This window comes from Macaca nemestrina, chromosome 19 (genome assembly GCF_043159975.1).
Source record: "Macaca nemestrina isolate mMacNem1 chromosome 19, mMacNem.hap1, whole genome shotgun sequence".
Lineage (NCBI taxonomy): Eukaryota > Metazoa > Chordata > Mammalia > Primates > Cercopithecidae > Macaca > Macaca nemestrina.
The window spans coordinates 65,224,715-65,242,490 of record NC_092143.1 but is presented as its reverse complement, the minus strand read 5'-3'; the positions used below and the strand labels follow the sequence as shown (position 1 = coordinate 65,242,490).

At 41.4% G+C, this 17,776-nt stretch overlaps 1 long non-coding RNA gene across 3 annotated transcripts in view; it reads left to right on the top strand.

Annotated features, from left to right (window-relative positions):
* Positions 1 to 498: 498 nt before the first annotated feature.
* LOC139360046 (uncharacterized) overlaps positions 499 to 17,776 on the top strand; it is a 43,324-nt gene continuing 26,046 nt past the window's right edge. Inside the window, exons 1-3 of one of the 3 annotated variants that reach the window (XR_011617009.1) lie at positions 499 to 1,767; positions 2,142 to 2,193; positions 2,759 to 2,908. This is a non-coding gene — a long non-coding RNA (uncharacterized lncRNA). The remainder of the gene's footprint in view (positions 1,768 to 2,141; positions 2,194 to 2,758; positions 2,909 to 17,776) is intronic. The other 2 variants (XR_011617008.1, XR_011617007.1) reach the window with 2 other exon arrangements.

Genomic DNA, 17,776 nt, shown 5'->3' with positions numbered 1-17,776 from the left:
TACAGATTAAACATAGTCATAAATCTTAATAGATTTATTCTCCACACTTTATTTTATTTTTGAGGCAAGGTCTAACTCTGTCGCCCAGGCTGGAGTGAAGTGGTGTGATCATGGCTCATTGCAACCTGGACCACCCCAGGCTCAGGAGATCCTCCTTAGTAGCAAGGACTACAGATGGGCACCGTCAAGCCCAGCTAATTTTTTTATTTTTTATTGTAGAGACAAAGTTTTGCCATGCTGCCTAGGCTGGTCTTCAACTCCTAGGCTCAAGCAACCCTCCCACCTTGTCCTCCCAAAGTGTTAGAATTACAGGCATGAGCCATCTCACCTGGCCCTCCACAGTTTATTATAACATTTTTCATACGGATAACAAAGTTGAATGAATTATATAGTGAACACATATACAATGGAGTGTCTGCTATTAATATTATACTAAAGCGATTTTTATCTAGCTATTATCAATCATCTATTTATCTAATTTGTCTATTCATCTATCCATCTATGAGTCTATATTTTTGATGTGTTTCAAAGTAAATTGCAGACATCAATACACTTAATCCTAAGTACTTCATAATGCACATATATAACTAAAGTTTAATATATATTTACAGTTTTTTTTTTCTTTGGATGTGGGATGTATATGCAGTGAAATACACTGGTCTTGAGTAAATATTTACAGAGTTTTGATGAATACTGTGTAACTCAAATTTCTCTCAAGATGTAAAATGTAACTATCACCCCAGAAGGTTCCCTCACACCCTTTCCCAGTCAATTTCTGCCTCTCTCCAGCCCCACCCCTCCAGAGACAACCACTGTTCTGACTTTTCCACTAACGACTCTTTTGTGTGAGGCTTCTTCCACTTAGCATAACGTTTTGACATTTATCCATATTGCTGTGGGTAATGTTGTTTGTTCCTTTTACTTGCTGATTGATATTTCATTATATGAATATTCTATAGTTTGTTTATTCATTTTTTTGTTGATGGACTTTTTCTAGTTTTTGGATTTCATGGATAAATCTGTTCTGAATATTATTGCATATAGTAAATATATGTTTTTGTTGCTCTGGGTAAGTGCCAAGAAGTAGAGTTGTTGGGACAAAGGGTAGATACATGTTTATTTGTATAAGTAACTATCAAAACTTGGCACAGTGGCTCCGCCTTTCCAGTCCCACCAACAATGTATGGTATTGCTCCATGCCCCTGTCGGTGTTTAGAGTTATCTGTCCTTTTTAATTTAGCCATTCTGGTAGGTGTCTAGGTAGAAAATTGATGTTGATGACAATGGCAATAGTTATGATAGAGTGATAGATACCTCTCTATAGCAAATTGCTGTCGATATTCCTTAGATTTCACTTGGAAGCTCATCATTTTGGCTATTGGATCTGCTCTTAACTCTCTTAAGTACCCACTCTAATGTTTTCTGATTGACAGATGGAAGTGCTCCCGGGCAGTACTGATTTTCAGGCTAATGCTCCTACTACAATCAGCTCACTTAGGGCTTCTTTGTGCAGTCTGGATGTCAGCTTTAACCCTTTGACAGTTCTTCGCTTTACTTCTTTGTCAGACAAACTTCTTAAGCCAGATTGCAATTTCTCTTCTTTTTCAGAGTTTTCACCTGGCAAAACGTTCATGATTTAAATGTCAAAAGAGGCAGACTCCAAATAAAATGCTGAACAAACAATTTTGAGGACTTAGACCTTTCTTTTCTGCCATTACTACTTCTCAAGCTGCTTCTGATTCCCAGAGAATGGGATGGAAAAATGAGGTAGGGGTTGGAAGGACGGGCCTCTGCTCTTACGTGTGCAGCTATGCTTCTGGGTCTCTTCATTCGTGTTGATTGGATGCCTTGAATTTCTGGGGCCTCAGTTTCCTCACTTGTAGAACAGGGCGGTTGGAAGAAATGGCATTTAGGACTTTCTTTCTGAAATTTCAAAACTAACTTTCTATGTTGTTAGAAGTTAAGAAATTTCTTAAAGCTTGGAGGTGAAGATACTGCTTTAAAAAATTATAAGTAATTCTTTAATATTTCCTACACCTTCTCCAATGGCTTAATAATAACCTGATATATTCATGGAAACAGGTCTCACTTTTATATTTTGATTTAAGGGTTTCCTTAATTATGCCATTTACTGTTTTCAGATGCTGCAGTTTCACTCCGGTAGGATTCAGTCTCAAACTGCAGAGGTACTTGGTAAGCTGGTATTTATTTTACATTTGTTCTGGGATTCTTTCAGACAGACTGGATGTTTGCACTGGACTCATTGACTTTTTCCCCACCACTTACATTGTCATTCTATGCTATTCAGTTGTATTTTATAATTGGGTAGTTGCAGCGATGAGAAAGAAAAGTATGAGAAATGATGTTCAGGTGGGCTGCAGTACTCTGTCTGTAGGCAATCATTGTGAAGCAGGAAAGAAGGGGATGGGAATAGCTGGAGAGAATTGGCTTAAGGGGAAATAGCCCAAATCTCAGTTAAAACAAGATAAACGTGGAAGAGATAGAATCTCCTGATAAAGGTGTGTTCCCTTGCACTGCCACTAATGCGCGGGAGCATTAAATGTGCGGGAGATTTTCTGGGGTTGTTATTCCCTGCAGTCTCAGGAAGAGAAAGTATCCCGGTCACAGAGGAAACCTTCAACTACAGACAAACCACAGTCCCCAAATCCTTTCAAGCTATAAGGTTTCAAGCACGAAATTCTTGAGCAAACACACCAGGTGCCTCTCTGCATTGATTGTGATTTTTGGTGCTAAACAGAGAGCATTGCAGATGATGCTGAAGGTCAAATGAAGGTGGAGAAACCGCAAAACAGCACGACGCACCACCCAACTGCAAGCTAATTGGGAAGGAAATGGTTTCAAACTGACAGACTGTGGCCTGATAACCGAAATCTCATAGGGACAAAAGGTTCGTGTCATTTAAAGGGGTAGCTTTGCCTATTTAAATTGTGCAAACAAAAGAAATGAAAACCCCCTCCTGGGATGGGAAGTTCTATTAGCAGATATTACCATCCTTGCTTTTATGCCCTCCTGTGTCACAAGCCCTGAACATGTGCTGCGTGTCCTCAGGCATTCATTGGTTAATTTACTTATTCAAAGTAAGGCAACAACAACAAAAAAGCAACAGAAAAACCCCAAACAAATTACATACTGGGGCACAGACAGCATTAAGATGCAGTGCACAGTTTTGATATGTGGGCTTTTAAAAGAAATGTGTTTGGTCTGAAATTGTACATATGTTAAACTCTGGAGAAAGTAAGACGCCTCCTACAGTGGTTCTTCTGGGAATTAAAAAAAAAAAAATTATTTGAAGGTATGACTGTATTGAGAACCAGGGGTATTTGATATATAATATCAGGTACTCCATTGTGGCCAACAACAGTCAGTTTGGACTTGACTTTAATCAATGTTCCAGTAAAGGCACAGGAGAAGGCCAATTTTTCTATCATATGGATATGGTAGAAGTTAATTATATACTTAATTATATCCTTTGGTTTTGAAGTTTTTATGGAATTACTTCCAAAATAACCTTGTGTAATATATTCCCTTATATTTTAAAGCTGAGTTGTAATGAGTGAAATAATACAAAATAATTAATATTTTAAACTTGGCATTCAGTTGAGTCTTCAAAAGAAACCATTTGACAAGCTATGATGACAATACTTTGGGGTTGACAAGGCCTACATTTTGCTAATGGGAATATTAAAGTGTAGAAAGATGAATGAACATATTCATGTCATGAGAGAAGCTGAGGTAGGGTTCCAACCAACCTTTTTCTCTCGTCTCAAAGATTAATTAATGAGTTTTTTTCTGTCATGGACTCTGATAGTACCCGTGTATTTTGTGTATCTTAATGTACTTATTAGTTCAGCATCTGTGACATCATAATATTTAACTTTGGTTTGATGACAAGTACTTGTGTTTGAAAGAAATAAATATGAGCTAGAGTAAGAAAATGGTAAATTCACAGTTACTTCCCATTTTATGCTTCCGAATGGAACATTCTTTCCAGAACAATGCTACTACTAATACTAATAAAAACAACCTTAAAGTAAAAAAAAGACTTGTTGCTATTGTAAAAAAAAAAAATTGACACAATTTCCTTTGTGATTTATCTTTATTACATAATCATTGCTTCACAAGATTTCCCAAACTTGAGAGCATTAGACTCAAGAAACCCAAAGTAACCTGTAATATTTATTGTATTTAAAGGACTTTCCCATCCAGTTTAGCAGGCATGACAGGTCCATGGCACTTATGGGAAAGCTCTGGTCCATTTGAAGTTATCAATTGACCTACAGAACATTTAGAAACATACCAGTGATTGGTAAGTAAGCTTTTCTTAGGTAGCTATGATTTGGATGGCTGGCATGTGAATGCTAGCATTCCCATGAGAAATACGGGTTACCAGGCAAATTGAGTTTTATTAAACTCTGAACTCTGAGATGAGTACCAACTCTACATGCAAAAAAATAGTTATTTGAGGGAAAACTTTCCTGTCCTAAATTTCTCTCCTACCAATTTATCATAGTAGCAGAAATGACCAGTATTCACAGCCATTTCTTTGGTTTAAGGCTCTCTGTCCAGAAGGTCTCTATTAAAATGCAAATATGTTACTCAGAAAGGGCTACTCATCAATCCATTCGCACTTCAAGAAGGATTAGTTTATCAGATCAGAGGAGAGAAAATAAGACCCCAAGGAACAGGAGATAGAAAGCCTAGTCTGATTGGAAAAGAGGCTGGGTAAAGTATTTTCAACAGGCCCTTTGCTGTCTTGACTATGGGGCCTTTGTGAATTTATCTTCTATTGCTTTAAATACACCCTTGCTGCCATTGAAATTCAACTCTGCCTCAACTGTCCACTTCAATCCTTACCTTTTCTCTGCAGTATTTTTGAGCTACCTAGAAAGAAGTAAGCTCTCCTCCATATGATTTCCTCACGTTCATTACCTGTACCATTCATTAGTCAAATCTTGTCTTTGGGCTGGTGTGATGGCTCATGCCTGTAATCCCAGCACTTTGGGAAGCAGAGCTGGGAGGATCTCTTGAAGACAGGAGTTCAAGGTTGCTATGAGCTGATTGTGCCACTCCAGCATGGTTGACATAGCGAGACCCTGCCTCTAAAAAAAAAAAAAAAAAAAAAAAAAAAAAGAGACAGGTGCAGTGGCTCATGCCTGTAATCACAGTGCTTTGGGAGGCCAGTGCTGGAGGAGCACTTGAGCCCAGGAGTTTGAGACCAGCCAGGGCAACATAGTGAGACTCTTGGCCCTATTTTTTAAAAATTTAAAAAATGAAAAAAGTAAAAAAGAAAAAAAAAGAAAACAAAAAACCCTTATTTTTGTTGTAGACATTCTTTCATTTGTACGCATCTTATTCACCAACTTTATAGTCAGCTCCCAGAGTGCTCAGGAACCAAGTTAGTGATCTGAGGGACGAGAGAGGCTAACTTGGGTGAGAGTGGAGAGCAGCGACTGCTGCCTGTTCCTGAAATATCCTGGGTTCTGTCATGATGCTTTTACCTGGATTCTTCCCTTTACCTCTTTCCTTTGGATTAGTGACTTTCTGGCTTTGGTTTTGGTTTTAATGTTCAGGTAGTCCTTAACCCCTTGATCCAGAGGCCACACACACTGTTACTTGTCAAGGCCTGAATCACTGCAGAGCCATTTTGCTAGTAGGGTGGCTGTTCCTTCATTCTGGTAGGCAGGTCTGTGCAATGAATGGATGCAGGTACCAGTACCACTCTGGGAATCACTATACCTCTTGCTCCTTGGTCATATAAAGGGGTATTCTGGCTCTAGCAGGACACTAGGTATCAGGTTCTGGCTTGCAGGTCAATGCTGTGACAGAATCATGTCATTGGAAAATAATCCAACTTCTGGTTAGCAGGTATAGCGACTCAACCAACCCAAGGCCTGGTTTAAAAAAAAAAAAAAAAAAGTGAAGATTAGGGACCAGGAGACAGGAAGATCAGTCAGCTGGTTACAAAATTCTGGGATGCAATAAGCTTTGATGGGAAGCCTGTGTTGTTGATGCATTGTTTTTAAAATTTCTTATCTGGGTCATGTAGCCATGGCCCTCTTCAGCTGATTATATAGTAAGCTGTTGATACCTTATACTTCTTGATATTCTGTTAGATCACTCAAGATTGTTTGGTTGCATGCAAGACAATGACTTGGGTAACCTAACTAAAGAGAACATTTAAGGGCTTTGTAAATAAAAAGCTAGGGATAAAATTTTAGATGCAGCTTAATCCAAGACTGCAAATGCCATTAGAACCATGTCTCTCCCATTTTCGCTTCTCCTCTCTTCTGGGTTGACGTTATTCTCAGGCCCAAAGATAAACACCATCAGTGTCTGGCTTAGGTGGTTCTTACAGCACATGGTTGTGTAGCAGAAGGAAAATACTCTTTGTCACTCTCACTCTTCATAGCAATCCCTAGAAAGGGCTCTCATGGGTCTTACTTGGGTCACATAGTTGTCTATGCAGATAGGCCAGCCTGACTTGCAGGTCTACCATTTGCTGAGGACAGTGTTTTCTTTTTATTGACAACCCTGCCAGAGCTGCAGGGAAGAGGGAAGAGGCAGTCTTACAAAGAAACTGATATAGGGAACCAACAAAGTAACAATGTCCAAATCACCCCACAAATGCCTTCACCTTATAGGTACTTAACTAATGTGTGTTGATAATGATGATGAAGTATTTGCAGGAAAAGCAAGACTAGGGATCCAAAGAGGGGGATTCTGGGCATCTGGGGGCACATGAGGGTGCTGCTGGGGGTGTGGGAAAGGTCAAGGGCACTGAAAATGAGAAAAATTTTGCTCCAAAAGGAGGCTGGGAGCTAGGCACCTGTAATCCTATCACTTTGGGAGGCTGAGGTGGGAATTCGAGACCAGCCTGGGCAACCTAGTGAGACCTGTTTCTACAAAAAAACCAACCCAACCCAAACCAAAACAACCAAAAAGAGGCTTGGGTGAGGGATGTTGCTCATAGTGAAGATCCAACCTTTTTAATTTCACACTTTTGCCTGTGGCTGACGCTGACTGACAGGAAAGTATTTGCTGAGCCAAATGACTCTATAAAGATAACATGCTTTCCAGCAATTTCCTTTTTGGGGGGATGGGGTGACATGGCACACTTCCTGGTTTTGATAAATCACCCCAGATAGCAGGAGGCTTTCGTTTGCTTATATGCTAGATCAATTTAAGGTCTCAAACTGTGTATTATAATTAGCAATGCAAACCTCCAGAGAATCATCTCTTACTCTAAAGAAAATATTGTGTTGATCTAGTAGAGTATTCTCATAAGCTTTATTTTTCCTCATCCCTTTACTGAGTTCTTTAGATGTCCAAGCTGACTGAGAAAGCCACTCTTTAGAAAGTAGAATCTGATGTTGAGATCTCTTTATTAATAAGCGTAGGCCCAATGGTTGCAGAATTCTCTTCTATGTTTAATGGCCCTTTATTAATTAGTCCTCAGCATCATAGAAAGAATAAAAATCAGACTATGGTTCTATGGGAGGAAGAAAAATATCTGTTGGGACAATCTGAAGTATTGAGACTCATTTTTTTTTTTTTTTGAGACAGATTCTTGCTCTGTCGCCCAGGCTGGAGTGCAGTGGCGTGATCTCAACTTACTGCAACCTCTGCTTCCTGTGTTCAAGCAATTCTCCTGCCTCAGCCTCCTGAGTAGCTGGGATTACAGGCGCCCACCACCACGCCCGGGTAATTTTTTGTATTTTTAGTAGAGAGGGGTTTTCACCATGTTGTCCAGGATGGTTTCGAACTCCTGACCTTGTGATCCGCCCACCTCAGCCTCCCAAAGTACTGGGATTACAGGCTTGAGCCACTGTGCCTGGCCTTTTTGTTTGTTTGTTTGTTTGTTTTTTGAGATGGAATCTTGTTCTGTCGCCCAGGCTGGAGTGCAGTAGCGCGATACCGGCTCACTGCAAACTCTGCCTCCCAGGTTCAAGCAATTCTCCTGCCTCAGCCTCCCAAGTAGCTGGGATTACAGGCATGCAGCACCACACCTGGCTAATTTTGTATTTCGTGTTCACCATTTTAGCCAGGCTGATCTCAAACACCTGACCTCAGGTGATCCGCCCGCCTCGGCCTCCCAAAGTGCTGGGATTACAGGTGTGAGCCACCGCACCTGGGGCCTCACTTCTCTTTTGTTGGAGCTCTCGGGAAAGTGGACACTTACTCTTCTCCACCAGTTAAAAGTAAGAGTACGTTCTGGAATGGGGTGAGTCCACATGCGTGTGGAGCCAATCTGGAGGAGAGCAGAGTCAAGAGATAGAGAAAGGGACACTGAATCTTTGGTGACATTTTTGAAGCCCTGATCAAGCTTTCCTAAAGTCTACTTCTGTGTGCTAATTATGTTCCTTTTTCATAAGCTAGTTTGAGCTGGTTTTTCTCTTACTCCCAATCAAGAGTTCTGATAGTCACAACATGTAACAATAGCCTTCACCCATCAAACAGATGCTATAATGATGAGGAATGGTTTCGTGAGTTAAGACCGCTAAGATAAGCATTTGAGGTCCAGCATTTATTTTCCCCTAATGATACTCGTCGCTTTTTCTTGACTTTCATATCACTAGGGTCCCATTCTGTGTGAACCTGCAAAAAAAAGACCTTAATTAGTGAAATTTCATATCTAGGTTGCAGTGTGTTCAGAGAGGACTGGGCTCGACGCAGGCGTTAGGAGAAATGTATATTGGTCATCTTGAGTGTAGAATTTCTACAAATAAGAGCTGACTCTACAGAAGCAGTGTGCTGGGTTAGAAAGAGCCCTGGGCAGGAGGCAGCAGAGAATGGGGTTGTGCCTCTATTAGCTTGTGACTTGGGGATAAGGAAGTTAAGTGACCAGGGTTCAGCTTTCTCATTTATAAAACGAAGGGCCTGAGTGAAATGGTTTGGAAGATCCTTCCAGCTCGGAAGATGTATGACTTAATGAACTGAAGCACCCAGTCAGCCCTTCCAGGGGAGTAGGAAGCTTCTCAGTCTCCTAGGATGCCCCTAATGTGGGGCGCCCCGTTGGGAGGAGGTTTCCAGTTTGCAGTGACTCACTTCAGAATGGGTAGACTGAGTAGTAATGGGCTTTACATCTGCATTCAGTGACTGCTCGATTTTTAATTTACTTTAATTTATATTGTTTTATTTTTCATTTTTTTGCGACAGAGTCTCACTCTGTTACCCAGGCTGAAGGGTAGTGGTGCGATTATAGCTCACTGCAGCCTCCAGTTGCTGGGCTGAAGCCCAAGATTGAATAGGCAACTGCTATTTTATGAGAGGAGAAAAAATTACTGTGGGTGAACACACTTCCCTCATTCGTTAATTTGAGGCAAAGAATCTGAAGGGTTAGCCCATTGGAAAGAGCACTAAGACTTGTCTGAAGTCAAAACACAAGTGAGTGCCGAGGGTCCCTGACACTTTGCCCAGGGCCGGCTCAGGACAAGGACAGATAGCCTGGGGCTGGCTGTCACTTGCTTCTGGGCTCTGCTGAGGGCTGCCCTCCTTGCACCTGTGCATTAGCAATGCTGGGTCCCCCCAGAGTGACATCCTTGCTGTGAGCAGCAGAAGCAGCAGGAGCTGTCAAAGGTGCTCTTCAAGGAGGCAATTTTTTTTTTTTTTTTTTTTTGAGACAGGGACAGGGTCTCGCTGTGTCTTCTAGGTTGGGGTGCTGTGGTGAGATTGCATGATCATAGCTCAGCTCACTGCAGACTCAAACTACTGGGCTCAAGTGATCCTTCTGCCTAAGCGTCCTGAATAGCTGGGACTACAGGCACGTGCCATCATACCTGTCTAGGTTTTAAATTTTTTTTTTTTTTTTTTTTTTTTACAGAGATGGGGTTGCACTATGTTGCCCAGGCTGGTCTCAAACTGCTGGCCTCAAGTGAGCCTCCTGCCTCTGCCTCACAAAGCGCTGGGATTATAGGTACGAGCCACCATGCCCAGCTCTTTTGTTTTTTCTTTTTAAGGACTGTGTTTCTTCTTCTTCTTTTCTTTGTTTGTATAAATTTAAAGGGTAGGCCAGGCGTGGTGGCTCACGCCTATAATCTCAGCACTTCAGGAGGCCGAGGCAGGTGAATCACTTGAAGCCAGGAGTTACCAGCCTGGCCAATATGGTGAAACCCTGTCTCTACTAATAATAAAATACTTAACCAGGCTTGGTGGTGGTGCATGCTTATATTCCCAGCTACTGGGGAGGCTGAGGCAGGAGAATTGCTTGAATCCAGGAGGTGGAGGTTGCAGTGAGCTAAGATTGCACCACTGCACTCTAGCCTGGGCGACAGCGAGACCCTGTCTCAAAAAAAAAAAAAAAAAAAAAAAATTAAAGGGCACAAGTGCATGTTTGTTACATGGATATATTGGGTAGCGGTGAAGTCTGAGCTTTGAGCTTAACCATCACCCCAATAGTGTACCTTGGACCCATTAAGTAATTTCTCACAGTTTACCCCACTCGCACTCTTCTGTGTCTCCAATATCTATTATTCCACACTCTATGTCCATGTGTACACATTATTCTTTTTTTTATGGCTGAGTATATTCCATTCTGAGGCTCTTCCTGGGCTGTGACTCTCAGGGTGGCAGGATGCAGGATCCTTACCAGCATCTTGATTCACCACAGCCCATTCATCTCACTTTTTAAATTGAGATATAATTTCCATACTGCAAAAGTCACCACGTTAAAGTGTACATACAATCCAGCAGTTTTAGTTTATTCACGAGACTGTCTGATCATCAACACTATCTAATTCCAGAACATTGTCATCATCCCAAAAAGAAATCTTGTACCCACTAGCTGTCATTCCTCCTTCCTGCCCTGGCATCTGCTAATTTACTTTCTGTCTGCAGATTTGCCTGTTCTGGACTTTCATATAAATGGAATCACACAATCTATGCTTTTTTGTGTCTGGCTTCCCTCATGTTCAGCCATGTTGTAGGATGTATCAGCACTCTATTTCTTTTTATGGCTGAATACTATTCCTTTGTATGGATATATCGCATTTGGTTTGTCTGTTCATCATTTGATCTACGTCTGTGTTGATTCTGCTTTGGGGTATTATGAATAATGCTGCTGTGGACATTTGTGTACACATTCTTGTTTAATAAAGGTTTTTATTTCTCTGGGTACAGTCCTAGGATTGGGATTGCTGGGCCATGTGGTAATTACATTTAACTTTTTTTTTTCTTTTATTTTTTTTTTGAGACAGAGTCTCACTCTGTTGCTCAGGCTGGAGTACAGCGGCGTGATCTCAGCTCACTGCAACCTCTGCCTCCCAGGTTCAAGTGATTCTCCTGCCTCAGCTTCCCGAGTAGATGGGATTACAGGCGCCCACCACCATGCCTGGCTAATTTTTGTATGTTTAGTAGAAATGGGGTTTCACTATGTTGGCCATGTTGGTCTTGAACTTCTGACCTCAGGTGATTCGCCCGCCTCAGCCTCCAAAGTGCTGGGATTACAGGTGTGAGCCACTGCGCCCAGCCACGTTTAACTTTTTAAAGAACTGCCAAACTCTTTTTTACATCATTTATCTCTTTTTAACTGCAGGGGCACAAAGAAAAATGGAAATTGCTGTCATCTTTGGCTGGAAAGGATGGTGCTATCATGTTATTTTTTATGTATCTCTCTTATAGCACATTCTTTGCTCTCTGAGGTGATAGTCAATAGTGAGCTGGAAAGAATTTCCACAATGAAATTGGAAAGGCCTGGAACAGTGCCTTAAAATTTCTGAATCCTTTGTTTTCTCATCTGTAAAATGTGCCTGGGATCGCTGTGAGTTGTGAACAAGACAACAGTCATAGAGCTCTTAGCAGGGGCCCAGTGCTAAGTGGGAATTGACTCAGTGCTACGCTCCTTGACTCTCCAAGCAAGGAATGGTGTCCTTGCTCTCTGCGTGCTCAGCACCTGGCAAGGGTCCTGACATCAAAGAGCTTGTTCAATAGTTGTTCAATGGATGAATTCATGATGAGGAGATGCTTGAAAGCATCCATGAGCAAGAAAATGCCTGCATGTAGTAGGTGTTCAATAAATGTTAGGCGATGGGATGAATGTATCAAAAAGAGCATTAAAACTGCAGGAAAAATGCTATTCTTAAAGAAGCTCCCAACAGAAATATTTTTCTTGGCATTTGGGAGACTCTGCCTAAGATCACTCATAGGGAACATATGTGCAGCTGTCTCTTCCCCTTTGAAATTAATTGGTCTTTGCTCAAGCTTCTGTCTGTCTCCATAGAGGAGGAAGTGCCTTCTTCTATTTCATGGCGTAGTAATCACGTGACATTTTCCTGTCTCTCATCATTGGGAGCTGAGTAGTGGGAGGGCCAGAGAAAGCCTGTCTGACCTGTCTGAATGATACTGTTTGCTGCTTTTATGCCCGGGCATCCCGGGCCATGCTGGGATGCCGTTCTGGACATGCCAGGGACAGCCTGGCACACAAGGAGATAAGACAGTTTAGTTTAACACAAATTGAATGATTCCAGCCTCAAGTCCCAATCAAAGAGATTTACTGTGTTTTTAAAAAGACACGAATGTTGACTAGTGAAAAGATGCATGGAGACTGCACCAAGCAAGGAGCCTTATAGGAACCATTAAATCAATGTGGCTACAGCATATCTTAGTTGTGATCCCTCAGAAATATAAATCAACCTTGTACTCTGAGATTCAGATATGCTCTCCAGATAGCTGGTGCTTTTAAGAATGGCACAAGTTTCTGTTAAAAGACCTTAAAATGCACAAAAGATGTATCAGTAAGAGCCAGGGCAAATTCCCATTTATGAACAGGAATAATTTTGTCTGTTGTGTATACAGAGCTCAGGCAAAGTACATTTATTTATGTAACTCAGGCAGAAGCATCCTGTTGAGGGGAGGATGAGAAGGAATGGGGGATCCTGGTTTCTTACAGATGGTCTGTCCTTATTGATCACGTTCAAATGCTTGAGTCCCTATTTCATTTTCTCTGGGAAGAAGGGACTCACTTATCAATTCACCACAAAATACGTCGCATAGCATGGGTTGGGCGTGCCCTTCTGGTGACAAGGAGCTCTATGCTGGGCTGATGGTGAGAATGAGGTGTCTTTTTGGGGAGTTTTGTGGGCTGTGTTGGATGATCTTATATGCGTAACCCCTCTATGGTGATCATTTCTTATGGGGAGAAAATGTGGGGCTGAAGGTGAAAGAAATTACTCTTTGTCCAAGGAGGTTACTGCACTTTTGTAAATAACACTTCAAATTGAGTGGGTCAGTATGGAACACCTGCCTGGCATGGGGAATAAGGAGATGAGATTATAGGTTCATGGGGGTTTTTATTATTTTTATTTTTATTTTTTGCCACTTTAGAAGACTCACATGGTTTGACCTTGGACAAGTCACTTCCTTTTTCTGGGGCTCTCTTTCTTCTCCCCAGTAAGAGCATCTGACTAATCACTGCTTTCCAAATTGCTCTGTGAGAAGACCTAGGTTTTGTCAGATAATTCTGTGGCAGCTGGGAATGGGGGTAGAGGCAGGCAGATGGGGTTCTGGAGCCCCAAACTCTCCTTTAAAGCAGTTTTGCTTTTCCTGTTCTATACTTTAGCATTCATTCCATGGTGTTATTTGCAAAATGAGATCTCCTACTAAAAAATTTTGAAAACCCACTGGACTTGTGTGTCTCTTACATTTCTTTTTCACTTTAAAATTTGGAGCCCTGCATCTCTAGCCGTTCCCTGCTCCCCAGGTCCTTTCTTTGTGCTGGGGGAGGTGAGTTGTCAAAATGAGGCTGTGGACCTACCAAGCCTTAGCTCAGTGTCACTGTGAGAGCCCATTTCTCTGATTCAGGACCTGCCACAAATGCGCAGAGGCTCAACCCATGGAAGGGGAGCTGAGGAGCCTGCCAGCTCTCATTACAAGTTTCAGGCATTCTGATGACCTCATTTAGGAATAGGTGAGTCTCTGCATCTGGCTGTTAAGTCCCAGGAACCCAGAAACTTGTCATTCTTTTAGGATTTACTAAAAGAAAGGGCTGCGTGTCTCACAAAAGAGGACTCCAGAGTGGTATGAGCGGGCTATTTTTTTGCTTAAAATATATTGCCTGATAGCCTGAAGGCCGGCTCAGGAAGAGGGCTGGGGAGGCAGGGTAACACCCTGTAACTGGCTGCTTGGTGTGTATGCTAATGAAGTGACCATCTGCATCAAATAATTATTAGTGGTCTCCCCTGACTGATCTCCATGTGCTGACACAGACTGAGAGGAGGTGTCCCCTTTACGGCCGCTGCAGCCCGGGGAGGGGAGGCTGAGGAGGAGATCATGTGTACTCCTCCACTTCAAGGCACACAACCTGCTGAGTGGACAGGTGCTGGCAGTGTGATGTCCATGGGCAATGAAGCCTGCCTGTCCTCCGAGCTGACATCTATATCTCCGTCGATCTGGATTTCGAAACTGACACAACATAAGGAATGTCACTCTCTATTACTCCATATTCACATTCGCCTCCATTGCATTGGAAATCCTCTGAGCAAATGTCTTGATCACAACTGCCCTCTTCTTTCAGCTGGACGGGATAAGCCACCGCAGTGGGGCAGTGGTGTGTGCTATCAACCTTCTGGCTGTGTCTCCTGATTGTGGGTGCTGTCCAACATTTGCTAGAATGGTGAAATGATTGCAAATTGTTTTTAGGGTTTCATAATTCTGGCCAAGTCCGGTTTTTCCTTTGTTAGTGAAATAGAGTTGGCATTTAGATCGGATATTTGCATGCCTTCGTGCATGGCAAGTTTCATTTGTTAACTTTCAAAATAGTTAACGTCACTTTGGTACCTGGACACCAGCACAGTGCAAGTATAACTCAGCTCTGCCCATGCAACTCACTCTTGTCTCAGGTGTTCTGACTTTGGCTCCCTGACAATTCTTTCTCTGGCACTTTCTCCAGTCCTGAGGAAACCTCTGGCAGGGCAACTGCAGGCCTGACTGGGCAGACACCATCCAGTGAGTGCTTGTGGTGCAATTTTGTACAGCTAGAAGCAGAAAACCCATTTCTGTTTGCTGAGAGGAGCTAAGAAAATCTTTTGAGATTTTGAATTGGTGTTTTGTGACTGAGAGAACGAGATATCGAATGTACTTCCACTTGTGTTTTAAGGCAGAATTTTAGAAGGTCACTGCAGGGGAGGGGTTTTCTTATGTACAGGATGGCAGTTTCATTGCTTTTAAATAAAAACACATCTAGATATAGTTAATGTTCCTTTAAAAAACAGAACATAAAGAAAACCTTTTATTTATATCTATTTATTCTCTGTCTATCAATCAATCAATCATCTATTTAGCTACCTCTATCATCTATACATCATTCTAAAAATCCAGCACTAATATACTTTGTCGTTCTGGGTGAATACACTTCAGGACTTTTCTGGGAAGAGTGAGAGACCTCAAATAGGATATATGCAGACTAGATAAATTTATTAGTGAAATAGTTAAATTCTTAATGAGAAATTTCCTGTTTGACTTCCAAGTCAGTCGAAATAACACACTGGCTTTAATTATAAGCCTTTTATTTGCTTTCCATTTGTGCAGCTGCTTTATGTCATTATTTGAAACTAGGCTCTGAGAGGTACAAGAAGGTGGACTAAGCACACACAGACCTGTCCCAGGTCATTAGAAATGATAGAAATACACACATACATGTGCATGTATATGCACACAAACATGTTCATACATACATATACACATACATGTATTCAGAGACTAGAGTAGGAATCTTCCCATGGACCATAAACTGTGAGGAATCCCGGCAAGGAAAAACAGACAGAATCAGATTGAAGAAGAAGCTCCAATCAGAGATGCTCAGAGAAGGTACTCTTTGTTGGAGGTGGAGGTGGAGGACCCTTGAAGCAGAGGAGATTTGGAGGCAACTAACATGCCACATGCCTGTCTGGTGGTAGGTGATGGTTCCAGAAGGGAAACCCAGGCCTTTCCTCTCTAGTGGCCATATTTCCACCACAGTTTGTAGAATAAGCACAGGAGACTAGCAGGGTCTACACAGCACAAAGTAAGTAGAAATTTGGCTGCATCTTATTAATTTGAGCACTGTACTTTAGTAAAGTGTGTAATTCAGGATTAATTACAATTGTTTCTTTTTCTTGGATTTCATATTTTTTGCTTTAAGAAATCGGCTTTTGTGAGGTATAATTTATATGCAAGAAAATGGACCAATTTTAAGCAGACAATTCAGTAAGTTACTTAGTTGTACTGTAAGTGTACAATTCTGACAAATGTATACAGTGTGTAACCACTGCTGCAATCATGATAGAGACATAGTTCCTCAGAAAGTTAAACAGAGTTATCCTGCAATCTGGTAATTTCCTTTCCCTGGGGGTGTACCCAAGACAAAAACATGTTCACGCAAAAATGTCTACACAAATGTCTACAGCAGCAAACTTTATCGCCCCAAAAAGTTCTCTTGTGCTGCTTTATAGGCATTCCTCTCCTCCTACCTCTTGCGCATGACCATCACTGATTTGCCTTTTGTCAGTAGAGTTTTGACTTTTCTAGAGTTTTATTTACACGGAATCACACAGCGTGTGGTCCTTTGTAATTGGTTTCTTTCGTCTGGCTTACATTTTTTAGATTCATCCATATCGTTGTGTGTATCATTGGTCTGTTCCTTCGTATTTCTAAGTAGTGGTCTGTTATTTGAACATACAGAGGTTTGTTTATCTGGTCAACAGTTGATGAGCATTTAGATTGTTTCTAGTTTTTGGTTCACATGAAGGTTTTGAATGTTAAATCTTGCATTCCTGGGATGAATGCTATAAACATTTGTGAAAACGTTTATTTTCATTGCTTTTGGATAAATACCTGAAAGGGATTGCTGAGTCATATGGTATGTGCATTCTTTAAACAAATTTTTTAAACTGTTTTCCAATGTGGCTCTACCATTTTGTATTTCTGCCAGCAATGTATGATGGATGGTTCTAGTTCTTCCACTTCCCTTGTCATCATCCTAGTCAGCATCGTCTTTTAAATTTTAGCCATTCTATGAGTGTGGAATGGTATTTCATGGTTTTCATATATGTATTTCCTGAAAAACTAATGATGGTAAACATATTTTCCTGTGTTAATTTGCTATTTATATATTTTCTTTAGTGAAGTGTTTATTCTAATTTTTTGTCCTTTTTTTTACCCCGGTTAAATTTTTTTTTTTTTTTTTTTTTAAAGAGAGACAAGGTCTCACTCTGTCACTCAGGCTGGAGTGCAGTGGTGTGATCATAGCTCACTACAGCCTTGAACTCCTGGGATCAAGTGATTCTCCCACCTCAGACTCCTGAGTAGCTGGGACTACAGGCGTGCACAACCATGCCCGACTAATTTTTTAATTTTTTGTAGAGAGAGTCTCACTTTGTTTCCCAGGCTGGTCTCAAATTCCTGGCCTCCTCCCTCCTGACCCAGCTAAAGCGCTGGGATTACAGGTGTGAACCCAACCCTGTCCTGTTTTTTAGTTGGCCTGTCTTTTAATTATTGAGTTTTATAGATACAGGTCCTCTATCTGACATATATTTTGCAAGCATTTTCTCCCAGTCCGTGAGAGAAAGAAATTCACCTTGCTCCTGATCTTAGGGTGAAAGTACTTAAGGATACTGTTTGCTGTAGGCTTTTTGTAGCTGCTCTTTATCCAGTTGAGGAAGTTTCTATTTCTACTTTGCTGAGAGCTTTTATCATAAATGAAGGCTGACTTACGTCAAATTCTCTTTCTGAATCTATTGAGATGAACTTGTGGTTGTTCTTTTTGCATTTATTAACATGATGATTA